Source organism: Syngnathoides biaculeatus, chromosome 6 (genome assembly GCF_019802595.1).
Source record: "Syngnathoides biaculeatus isolate LvHL_M chromosome 6, ASM1980259v1, whole genome shotgun sequence".
Taxonomy (NCBI): domain Eukaryota; kingdom Metazoa; phylum Chordata; class Actinopteri; order Syngnathiformes; family Syngnathidae; genus Syngnathoides; species Syngnathoides biaculeatus.
This window is the reverse complement of record NC_084645.1, coordinates 30,204,854-30,218,035: the sequence shown is the minus strand read 5'-3', so window position 1 is coordinate 30,218,035 and position 13,182 is coordinate 30,204,854.

Below are 13,182 nucleotides of genomic sequence, written 5' to 3'. Positions count from 1 at the left end.
AGTATGCATTACAAAAATGTATCTTTATATAAAACGTGCACGCAGAACACACCACGGCAGCTTTGAAAGCATTTAAGTTTGGAACATTTCATTATTTTATGGTGCGCGTTCATGCTGAGAAACTTTTGCATTGTTCTTGAAACAAAACAACTGCCTGGTAATTGGACAGAAATGCGACGTACTATTTTAAATGAAATATCTGTGGGCTGAGTCCAGCGGCAACGAGGATCATTTCCTGTAAACTCTGTTGATCCCTTAATGACTAATAACTCAAGGATGGCCAATCTTGTTTTCCTTCACTCAAAGCCCGGGACGTATTCATCCCGGGGGATCTTGAAACTTCACAAGCCCAACAGGAAGTCACAAGCCGTCACGCCTGTTAGGTCAATAAGCTCTGTGCATGGCTTTCAGCTGTGGATATATTTATATATATATATAAAAAAAAGATAAGCTTATTTCATTTGCCTCATGTTACAGTGTTACGGAAGAGCACTGCGAAACCGGATTTGGAGTAGATGACCGCGTTCATTGTCATAAGCAGTATTGTTCAAAAGGAAGATGTTGCCCAAAAACATGGGGGCCGCAATATTAGCTGTGACGTCAATTCCATTTGTGGATATTTGTTTATTATTATTCTGGCCCTGATATGTTTTTTTTTTTTTTTTTTTTTAGCTACAGTTCTTGTGTTGGATCACACTGCAGGTGTACTTTTTTTTTTTTAACCCGTGGATCCGGTTGGGGCTGACTGTAAAGTAGTGGTAGGGGAGAGTGTAGCTCGACAGCATAGGATGGTAGTATGTAGGATGATTCTGGTGGTGGGTAGGAAGATTAAGAAGACAAAGGTAGAGGAGAGAACCATGTGGTGGAAGCTGAGAAAGGAAGAATGTTGTGCGGCCTTCCGGAAAGAGGTGAGACAAACTCTCGATGGACAACCGAAGCTCCTGGAAGACTGGACGACGACAGCCAAGATGATCAGAGAGACAGGCAGGAGAGTACTTGGTGTGTCATCTGGTAGGAAAGGGGAGAAGGAGACTTGGTGGTGGAACCCCATAATACAGGGAGTCATACAAGGAAAGAGATTAGCGAAGAAGAAGTGGGGTACTGAGAGGACTGAGGAGAGGCGAAAGGAGTACATCGAGATGCGACGTAGGGCAAAGGTAGAGGTGGCAAAGGCTAAACAAGAGGCATATGAAGACATGTACACCAGGTTGGACACGAAAGAAGGAAAAAAGGATCTCTACAGGTTGGCCAGACAGAGGGATAGAGATGGGAAGGATGTGCAGCAGGTTAGGCTGATTAAGGATAGAGATGGAAATGTGTTGACTGGTGCCGGTAGTGTGCTAAATAGATGGAAAGAATACTTTGAGAAGTTGATGAATGAAGAAAATGAGAGAGAAGGAAGAGTTGAAGAGGCAAGAGTGAAGGACCAGGAAGTGGAAATGATTACTAAGGGGGAAGTCAGAAAGGCATTACAAAGGATGAAAAATGGGAAGGCAGTTGGTCCTGATGACATACCGGTAGAGGTATGGAAGCAATTTGGAGAGATGGCTGTGGAGTTTTTGACCAACTTATTCAACAGAATACTAGCGGGCGAAAAGATGCCTGAAGAATGGAGGAAAAGTGTTCTAGTTCCCATTTTTAAGAACAAAGGGGATGTTCAGAGCTGTGGGAACTATAGAGGAATAAAGTTGATGAGCCACACAATGAAGTTATGGGAAAGAGTAGTGGAGGCTAGACTCAGGACAGAAGTAAGTATCTGCGAGCAACAGTATGGTTTCATGCCTAGAAAGAGTACCACAGATGCATTATTTGCCTTGAGGATGCTCGTGGAAAAGTACAGAGAAGGTCAGAAGGAGCTACATTGTGTCTTTGTGGATCTAGAGAAAGCCTATGACAGAGTACCAAGAGAGGAACTGTGGTACTGCATGCGTAAGTCTGGTGTGGCAGAGAAGTATGTTAAAATAGTACAGGACATGTATGATGGCAGCAGAACAATGGTGAGGTGTGCCTTAGGTGTGACAGAGGAATTTAAGGTGGAGGTGGGACTGCATCAGGGATCAGCTCTGAGCCCCTTCCTGTTTGCAGTGGTAATGGATAGGCTGACAGATGAGGTTAGACTGGAATCCCCTTGGACCATGATGTTCGCAGATGATATTGTCATATGCAGTGAAAGCAGGGAGCATGCAGAGGAACAATTGGAAAGATGGAGACATGCACTGGAAAGGAGAGGAATGAAGATTAGCCGAAGTAAAACAGAATATATGTGCGTGAATGAGAAAAGTAGAGGGGGAAGAGTGAGGCTACAGGGAGAAGAGATAGCGAGGGTGGATGACTTCAAATACTTGGGGTCAACAATACAGAGCAATGGAGAGTGTGGTCAGGAAGTGAAGAAACGGGTCCAAGCAGGTTGGAACAGCTGGCGAAAGGTGTCTGGTGTGTTATGTGACAGAAGAGTCTCTGCTAGGATGAAGGGCAAAGTTTACAAAACAGTGGTGAGGCCGGCCATGGTGTACGGATTAGAGACGGTGGCACTGAAGAAACAACAGGAATCTGAACTGGAGGTGGCAGAAATGAAGATGTTGAGGTTCTCGCTCGGAGTGACCAGGTTGGATAGGATTAGAAATGAGCTCATTAGAGGGACAGCCAAAGTTGGATGTTTTGGAGACAAGATTCGAGAGAGCAGACTTCGATGGTTTGGAAATGTTCAGAGGCGAGAGAGTGAGTATATTGGTGGAAGGATGCTGAGGATGGAGCTCCCAGGCAAAAGAGCGAGAGGAAGACCAAAGAGAAGGTTTATGGATGTGGTGAGGGAAGACATGAGGGCAGTTGGGGTGAGAGAGGAAGATGCAGGAGAGAGGCTAAGATGGCAAAAGATGACACGCTGTGGCGACCCCTAACGGGACAAGCCGAAAGGAAAAGAAGAAGATCCGGTTGGGGCTAATTAAGTGAATTCCCTTGTTGGAGGTAACCAAAGCACGAGTCTTGGAATAAGACCAACATGGCTGCTTTAAACCAAAATGCAAGACTGATAAAAATATGATGGAATGCTCCACCCAGTTTAAATGGTATAGGCAAAACAATCTTTCTCGAATATTTGCTTTCCTGTTAGTCTTGGCTGCTCCAACAAATACAGAGTTCCTTGAACTCAATAAACTCTCATTTCAACATGAGGAAAATCCTTGATGACCTCATAATCTCTTATTACGGAGGGCAAAATCCACATAGAATCAACAATGTCACAATGCCAAGATCAAACCATTTCATCTAGTGTCCGTGGGTCTACGTTTCTGACCTCTAGAAATGAAGCCCTGTGCGGCCCAACATATTGTACATACCAGAAACCGCCAATGGGGACTTGTGGGAGTTTGTCAGTGTACGACCCCTGGAATACACCCAAAATAGCAGCCACAAATAACAAAGGCCGACCGGGTGTAAAATTTTGTGTATGGTTTCTGGAGATATTTCGAGGCCTTTTGTCATTATATACATATCCGAACAATTTTGGGTCCTCATTGAAAGTTATGTCAGGGGAAAATGTACTTCTGGCACGTTCATAAGGTCATTATTTAATAAGAAGAATCATAATAAACAAAACATTTCAAATTAACTTGTGCTTGAGAGTTTTATGTCATAACATTGAGACAATAAAATAAAGAAAAATTCCCAAACAGTCCCAGATTGGCTGGTGCTGTCTCTCTAGACATTTACAGTGGTACCTCGGTTTTCGAACGTCTCTGTTTTCGTACAAATTGGTTTTCGAACGAAAATGTTGAGATTTTTTGCTTTGAAGAACGGTTTTCGAAGGCCCGACCAGCTGACCCACAACGATTTGTTATCATGCTTTTGAACAGATCCCGAAAAAAAACGAAACGAAGCCCAACCAGTTGACCCACACACTCCTCTGCACGCCTACCTGTCCCGGCAGTGACTTTTTTTCTTCTAATTGAGAAATATTAACCCCCCCCCCGATCATAGCTCCAAAAAAGGTAACTCGCTGGTGCTGAAAAAAGGAAAGTGGTGTGTAAAACTGACGCCTTCAAGAAGGATTTGATAGCCGAATATGAATCTGGTGTGCGTGTTTCTGAGCTATCAAAGAAGTATGGCATGGAGAAATCGACGATCAGCACCATTCTGAAACACAAGGATGCCCTGAAAGCAAGTGATGTTGCTAAAGGAGCAACCGTGTTGACCAAGCAGAGGCCACAGATCTTGGAGGAAGTCGAAAAGTTGCTTCTTATTTTCATGAACGAGCAGCAGTTAGCTGAGGATAGTGTTGGCGAGGAAGGGAGGAGATGTCGTCTGATGAGGCTGAAGGCAGGAAGGATGTCTCATATGTCGATATAAAAGCTATCTGCACTAATTGGAACGACATCCATAATTTTGTCGAACTCCATCACCCTAACAAAGCAGAATGTTGCAGACCACTGCAAAATTTCAATGACGTTGTCATGAGCCACTTCAAGAAGGTGCTCAAAAGATGGCAGAAATAGTCTACATTAGATTCTTTCTTTGTTAAAAACGGCCGAGTCACCCCCACCGAAGACATTTGAAACAGTTGTTTTGCATTGCTTTTTTCTTTTGTTCCATTAACCCTACCTCTAGTTGCAAGTTAAATTTTTTGTACGTTACGTACTTTCTGTGCAAATAAAAAACAACATACAACAAACCCCCCTCATTATTGCTCGTTTAAAGTTATTCTGCACTTTTGTTATTAAAAAAAGGTTTTCAAGGCGAGGGGCCGACTCGCTACGGAGACGGCAATGCACTCCCAGCCTAGCATACTCTACTACCAAAGCATACATTTTAAACAAGAAATAAATATATTTCTTAAATGATTTAATTATATTAAATATTTGAACAATACATGTATTTCTACAATGCAGTTTATTATCAGGAAAAGCTAAAAAAAATCCATTCATTGTAATTGGAAATCGCGCTTCGGTTTTCGAATGTTTCGGTTTTCAACCGTCTTTCTGGAACGGATTGTGTTCGAGAACCGAGGCAACACTGTATTATATTCTTTGCTCATTCATTCATAACATTACAACTTCTTTCAAAGTTCACACATTTTTCTCATATTGTTTTTTTTTTTCTTTTCTTACGTGACCCTAGGACACTTTCTTTCCACAAAAAAGTCCAGACAAAGCTAATGCATGATTTGAGGGTTATTTACAGTATGTAACGCTGTTTATTACTGTGTTGTATAACTGCACTATAGGTGTTTCTAATATTATGGTCACAACAAAGGGATTTCAGGAGGTACAAAAAGAAATTATGCTAAACTAAATACCCTCCAAATGCCTTTTTCCCCCCCAAAGTTCATCTGCTGTCAATCATCAACATTTCCACCAAATGACACACACGCTCACAAAAGCAGTGACGTGAGTTATGCGGCAATTCTTAGACAGTGTTTGATCTATAGTCACCTCAACCCTTGTGCATTTGGTGCTGCGAGCACGCACATAAATCAAAAAGATCCAAAAGAGCAGGTGCGCTGTACAAAGCCAACACGCTCTGTGAGCTCAACTGCACAGCTTTGCTCCGCTTATTGCACTCCCGCAGTTAAAATAGGACCCCGGCGACAGGCTTCGCCGCTTCATTTGCTTCGGGGCGGGCGGCGTGGCGTTGGTGTATGATACTTAAGTAGCGCACACCTGCATTTGCACAGCGCTCGCACACAAAATCGCAGCAGCAAAAATAGACAAAGGAAAGCGCTAAAATATCTAAATATGTATAGCATTGCTTTACATTTGAAAATGGACCATGGGAAGAAGCCGTTAATGGAGACAAACAGATAGATGGATTTGTGCTTTTTTTACCCCCCAAGAATTTTCAGTTTGTCTTAATGCTTTTGTCAAAATTTCCCAAAGATCACAGATTATAGTACACTTGACAATATTTTTCTTGTCTTGCTGAAATTAATCTATATTGACCGGGTGGGTCCTGTCACATGCAAATAACCCACTGATAACCCATTTTCCCTCTAAAACATAGAGTACTGCTTTTGTTACCACGACAACTACCAGCGTAGCTACAGAACTTGTGGATCACTGTGTTATTGAGCATAACATATCATTTCCATTTTTGCTTCTATAGGGGTGATGCTCGGTTTACAACGTTCCTGACATACGAGGTTTCAAGCTTACAAATGGGAAGTGATGAACTAGTTTGCGGAATGGCGTAGGAATATTTGGTTAAAACCCATTCATGGGCAGGGTGGCAATTTTTTGCCTTATTGTGATGAAAGTCTCCTAACAGGCCACAATCAAGGAAATAACACTTCTTTTTCGTTTATGGTTAAGTTATATGAGGCATGAGCTAGAGGCAGCCATGTTGCGTCAGGAAGGAAAGGGAAATAACTTTGTGCTAACTTTGACCAATGAGTTATCCTCTACTGATACCAAATTATGGCTTCAGATTAAAACACTTCAATATTTTGATATACTGAAGGATACAATGGGTGAACATCATGATGTCCCAAAAATGGGACGCTGCCCACGAATGGGTTAACCAGCACAAGAAAGGATCCACAGCTAACACTTAACTGTTTTTCATTTCATTGTTTGATATTTATGACATATAGGATGAAGTCTTTTTCATCCAAACTGTATCGTGATCACGCTATGGATGTTACGATATCTGGAACTCTTCCTTGAACTGAGAACCCCCAAATTATTTTTCTTTTAATACCCCAAAAATTGAAGATCGACCAAAAGTTCTGCAATATTCTTAAACTGTACTTTTGTTGTTAAATTTAATGTGCTTCATTAATGCCTTTGAAGAAACACCCTCCAGTTATTTCCAACTTTAATATCTTCACCTCTAAATGTTACACGACAAACCCAACAGTATAAAGGAAGCATAAAACTGTCTGCCTGCCTCCAAATATACTATAAATAACAACAAAAACAACATTTTAAAACGTCTCAAGGTTGAGGTTTAACGATATAGTGTTGGCATAGAGCCATCGGAAGCATTTGTGCGCTTTGCAGCTGTAATATATTGCATTGCAAAAAAGTTGGGTCGGATGTCTGAAGCTGGATATTCCCAGAGAGGAGTCCGTGTCAGTTTGTCTTTATTAGGCAACAAGCCAGCGGAATCAATGTTGGGGAAACTGTACACCTTCTTTTCTCTAATGTGCCATTAAAAGCCATTCAGAGTGACTGAACAGTTGTCACCAGAGCTAGAGAAACACTGGGTAATCAATGGTAGTTAAGAACTGTAATTTATCACCTTGCCACAAGTGAGTGTCTACAAAGTGAGCCCCCCGCATCCACCTCCACCTCCCACACCCTTCCAGCTCTCTTCCTTGCAAGACAGAATGTACTGGGGGTGCTGATGCGGTGACGAGAAGCACACCAAGGGGTCAGGGCCCAATTACTCTTCATCTCCAGAAGCACAGTTCAATTGGTGCATTATCTAAGCATATCAATAGTACAGAATTAAAAGTCATTGATTTGGTTAAAAGAAGACATCAGGAGTCGGCGTGCCCTTAAATGACGGAATGGGAGGAGCAAATTCAGTGGTGCTACAATGTTGGTGTGCAGAGGCATCTTTATCAGTAGATTAAACACTGAAGTTAACTTTTCTTTGTATTGTTTTGTTTTTTGGGTGGGGTGGGGCGGCATTGAAGAACCCCACTAGGTGTGGGAATCGTTGACTAACAAACAACAATTTGCCATCTATAGCATCACAATGAAATACATTAATAGGCGGAGAGTAGCAGATCAGCCAAATGTTAAAAACTTTTTCATTGGTCCGCTGGACATGCACCGTCAAACAGTGAATATTGATTTCTAGGGACGGACCAATATCCATAGCAGTAGTGTACCAGTGCAGATATCGTACGTCTGTCCAGCACTCATACTCGTAAAAATAAACGTATACTCCACCGATACCACTTTACCAGCCTAAGAAACTTCCTGGTAGGAGTCATGTCAGCCATGTAGAGGTACTTTATAGGTAAACATGGGGACAATTTTGTCTGACTCCAAGTTAGAATTCGCCACCAGCTGCCAGTCAAGCTCCCCTCACCAGGCCATGGTGTGGCGTATCAAAAAATGACATAACCAATGGTTTGATAAACTATCATTTTAGTTCCCCAGTCAATATTATAACTTTTTAGATTGTGTAACTTAAAGTATATTCAAAAAACAGTCTTAAGGCCTCACTATGCGTGTCAATGCATCACATGACCGATGCATTGACACGCGAGGACCCCCCTCGACACACACACAGCACAAATTGTGGCTGTACGCAGAATGCCGTGGAGATTGTTGATTGGTCCATTTCAGTCACATGCTGTCATGACGCACTCAGCACATACCACCCACACAACTGCCTTTTAATATTAATATATATAATTACTATATGAAACTCATCATCTGGTCATCTTGGTCCCTTTGTTCTAGCAGACTATGTTCCACAGTCGCCATTGTTGCTTTGTTACTTTTTCCGGAAAGCAAAAACGGCTCGGGGAATTGGCCATAAAAATGCAGAGGAAACTCCACCCCAGTGGGGTCCTAGCCAATACCCCCGGAATTGCAGCACATTTTTAAAACAGCGCACGTGGGTTGCGCTCGCATCTAAAGGCAAACTGTGCGTGGGACAGCTTTTTTAGTGAGGCCAGCGTGGTTGCTGCCTGCGCAAGTATAAAGAAGCCTTACTAAGTTTTACTCATTTTATTTTGGAGTTAGCATAAAAAGCAAAACAAATTTATTTGTATAGCGCATTTCAATCACAACGTAACTCAATGCGCCTTGCATGATTAAAAGCATTCTGATACAAAAATAAAAACTAATAAAATGTACAATTAAAACAGATTTTAGTGCAAGAAATATCACTTAAAAGTGGAAGTACTCTAAAACGCATGAGAAAAAAGAGAGAAAAAGGTAACATGGCCTTGATATTACTAATGTCCAGCAGACTTTACAATCTTCTTCATCTCTTATTTCTTCTCTTTCATTCATACAGAGTACTTTTACAAAGTGCCCCCTAGTGTTAGGACTGAGGTAGCACATAATTGAAAAGACTTGTGTTAGACCCAAAATTCAAGTGAAATGTGTGGCAAGACTGTGACAAATCGTGCATGTGGATATTAAAATGTCAGTCAAGACAAGCCGTTTCTCCACCAAGTCATTTATTTGCATGAAACGTTTTTGAATGAGATTGGATTCAACAAAACATTTATCATGACTGCAAGATTGAATGACAGTATTAAATATTGGTTGGTACTTGATTTTGCAAGTACTCAATGTAAGTACTTGTATGGAAAAAATTATTAGTTTTATTCATCTTTATCGATGTATGAGCGATTATGTGATATGTTGCTATTTTGTTGCGCCCACATTACCTACCCTTCACGCTTTAGATTGTAGCTAGAGTACATGGCTGTTTTTATGGCGATGAAGTGAGTTGAGCTCACCGTTGAATCTAGAGAGCCTCTCCCAAAGAACAGAATCCCATGGACAAAAATCAAAATCCTAGGAATCCATCATCTTGTGCATGAGCAATCAGAATGACCATCGGAGGGAAGGGCCAAAAATGCCAAAAAGAGAGAAAAATGTCTATTTCAAGAGCATTATTATTTTCATTAATCATAGCCTCGCCATCAACCTATCCTTATGCCTTGGGGAGAGATCTATTTTACGCTCCATTTAGCCACAGCCATATTACCTCGTATGTTTTCCTGGACGACCAAATAAGACTTAAGAGATAAAACAATTTACTGTTCATTATGAGCCATGTCAGTGGAATCAATCTATTAACCTACGTTAACTGGGATGGCATGGCAAGATCCTGCGGACCGAATTGAACTCAAATAAATGGATATTTATGCTTTGTATGTCTACGGCCATAAAACGAGTGGGCATTTAATTTGCCCCAGGCTCTCGGCGGCTCTATTTTTCCAGCGGGGCAGAGGCGCCCTCGTCGCCTTTAAGCAGTCCCTGACCTGTGAAAGATTCTAACAAATTAGCTTCTATTGTGAAGCCAAAGGTGCCATCAATGAGGAAATGCTCCAATGGGCCTAAAGTATGATGGCAGAGGTGAGGAACAGAGCAGGGAACCTTGACATGATTGAATTAACCCTTTGCGGGCAAGGTGCTGATAAGGAAGGTGGTATGGGGTGCAGAGGTCTGTACTGTTTGTCTCCGTGACATGAAACAGGTGCCACTTCCTAAATATAATCGCCGCCGGGCCATATGAACAACTAAACTTAGCAATATGATTGATTTAATATACCAGTAGTGATGTGTTTGCAGGGATTGTTGATAACAGTTGTGTCTGAAAAAAAGTGTCAATTTTTCTGTTGTCAAAAAAAAACCCTTGAAAATTCAGCACATGAGATATTCTGACAACAAAGTTCAGTTAAGGGCGGTTTTGTTCTTATGGAGCCGATGTTATGCAAATTTGAAAACTTTAATCATTCATACTCAATCACGAACCTATGTAAGTAAGTTTCTTTCGGCTTGTCCCTTTCGGGGTCACCACAGCGTGTCACCTCAGATGAACGCACATATATGTTTGGCACAATTTTTACGTCGGATGCCTTCCTGACGCAACCCTTCTCAGGGAGTGAAGGCCCCAGTGGGATACGAACCCACAACCCCTGGTTTACCAAACCAGTGCTCTAACCACTGAGCTACAGGGACTCTCATGAACATATGATAACGCAATATTTAAGTCAGAACCACAGTGAACAAGGGGGTGGTTTTAGACTGCCCATGTTGATTTCCAGACTTACACCCTATTGAGCATGTACACAGAGTTTTAATACCTTATCTTATCTTAACATAGCAACAACATGGTAGCACGAACAGGGCTGGTTAAAAAGTAAATAAAAATACTGGTAAAAAAAAATAAAAACAGCCGCGGCAGCTTGGCAGTAGCAACACAGTAGCACAGCACTAACACAGCCGGTTAAAAAAAATAAAAATAAAAATAAATAAATAAAAACTAAATCATTGAGACGTGGCAGCAACACAGCAGAAACACGGTAGCGTGGCGCTAATGCTAGCACGGCGCCGATTAAAAAAAAATATAATAAAAAAACATACCGGTAAAAGTCCCTTCTTCGGCACATATATTCCACTGGTCTCATTCTCTCCCCTTGCAGGTGTTAGAACAAAATGCACAAATTAGCCGCATAAGCCACAGGGTTGAAAGCGTGTGAAAAAAGCTGCGGTTTATAGGCCAGAAATTACGGTAGTTGTTCAACAAAACAATCCAATACCAATAGTAAGGTTACCTCAAACGAAACTGTAGCCAGAATTTTGTAAGACATTGACATCTGTGAAAAATCAATCAGACCAATGCTGTGCTCTCAAGTAGTGTTACAACTACTTCAAAACCTGAACCCAATAAAAATAAAATGGTGATGTGGTTTCAGAGAATCCACATTACAATTTTTATTTTCTACGAACATAATGACAATCTATTGTCTGTTTTTGTACATTAATCATCTATTCAGACCACCAATAGCAACTGAAGTACATAAGTGACACACCTCTAAGTCATGTTTTTTATTTTAAATGAAAAAATGGTCTCGAAAGGCAACATTTATTTACATTTTCCCCGAGTCAATGGTTAAGTTTGAGATTGCCAGCCGATAACGTAACATACCCATTCAATCATTCCGTTTGACATTGAAAAGAACACTTGTTAAATGACTGGAGAAGAATTGCAAAGTGATAGCTAATATAATCCAAACACCACCGTGGCAGCACATAAAATATGCTAGATATTACATTTAATCCTATTCCTGTCATTGCATGATTAAAATAGTTGTGGGCGAGGACACTGACATTATCATATTTTTAATCAGACTTCAACACCTGTGACACTTTCTATCACGGAAGGAGGAAGGTGCCACCTATGAATATATGTTTGGATAGAAAATTAAGTTCATAGGTCACTAGCGTCTGCAGGCTAACGCGGCAGAGAATGGGCTTGTTTATTTTTAAGCCACGTCGGATTTCATTAAAACGGAAGAAAGGTCAGGATGACAAGAAGAGCGCATTTCGGCAGTGAACGTGGACCACACAGCACCGAATGGGCCACTGGGGTGTCTGGCTTTACTGGTTTGCACCTAATTCGCTTAGTGAAGAAGATTGCCCATCGATATGAAAATAATAATAATAATAAATTGCAGGCTCAGGAGCGGAAATTTCAGTTCATTAAAATGGTAAAACAACCCAAAACATCGCTTGTGCATCTTTTTCAAATGATTACAGTATTATTAAGCCTGCACAATGTGTAAACGTCATTAATAATCAAAACATCAACGGGTCTCACAGTCGGACGCTTTATCTGAGGAAATATATGCGGCTTATGGCTTTTGTAGGAGGTAAGGGAAGGAAATAAATAAATAAATAAATAAATAAATAGTGAAGAAAGGATCCCATACCAGAGTGTCGCCTTTGGCGGAGTCGGAGTGTGGAGAGGACAATGGGGTCAAAGGAACTTGATTTGTATCTTGTGTCCTGTGGAATGAGAGAATACACCAGTCAAATCCAAGTTACCTGGCCTTTGGCTACCTCTTTGCTCCTGAACAATAAGCTGGAATACGACAAGATATCTATCCCGGAGGTAGCGGAAAGGAACGGATTAAAGCTCGGCGGCTGGATGAGACCAAAGAATGGGGACGTACAGTATGACGACAAGAGAACTACGCAGCCGTGAGGGGCCATCGGTATGAACCTTGAATGCATTTCTCAATAAACACAGGACGTACTGTCTTTTTTTAAAAAGACAATTCAAAATTCAAAAAATCAAAAAGCGCGTACTTGCAAATCGGGAACCCAGATTATTGATTAAAAAAAAAAAAAAAGCAAGCAATAAATGCGGACTGTACTTCACACTTGTGGATGCAGAATTTTGTCTGAAAACCCCAAAAAACAAATTAAAGTTAAAATTAAAATTGTGTGTATAAACGAGCTGTGTATTTGGCACAAGTAGAAACATCTCCCACCACAAACGATGAGCTAATTTTAACTTTGGACAATGACAAGACAAGAATGGCTGTCCATATTCTTTATTGTTAAAAAACAAGAGGAATACAGTCCCAAAAAACTGTCTTTATGGTATAACATTTACTCGGATTTAAACATTAGGTTGAAAATTGCATAACTGATGAATTCAAAGCAAATCACTGAATTAATTTGAAATGATCTACAATTTAGT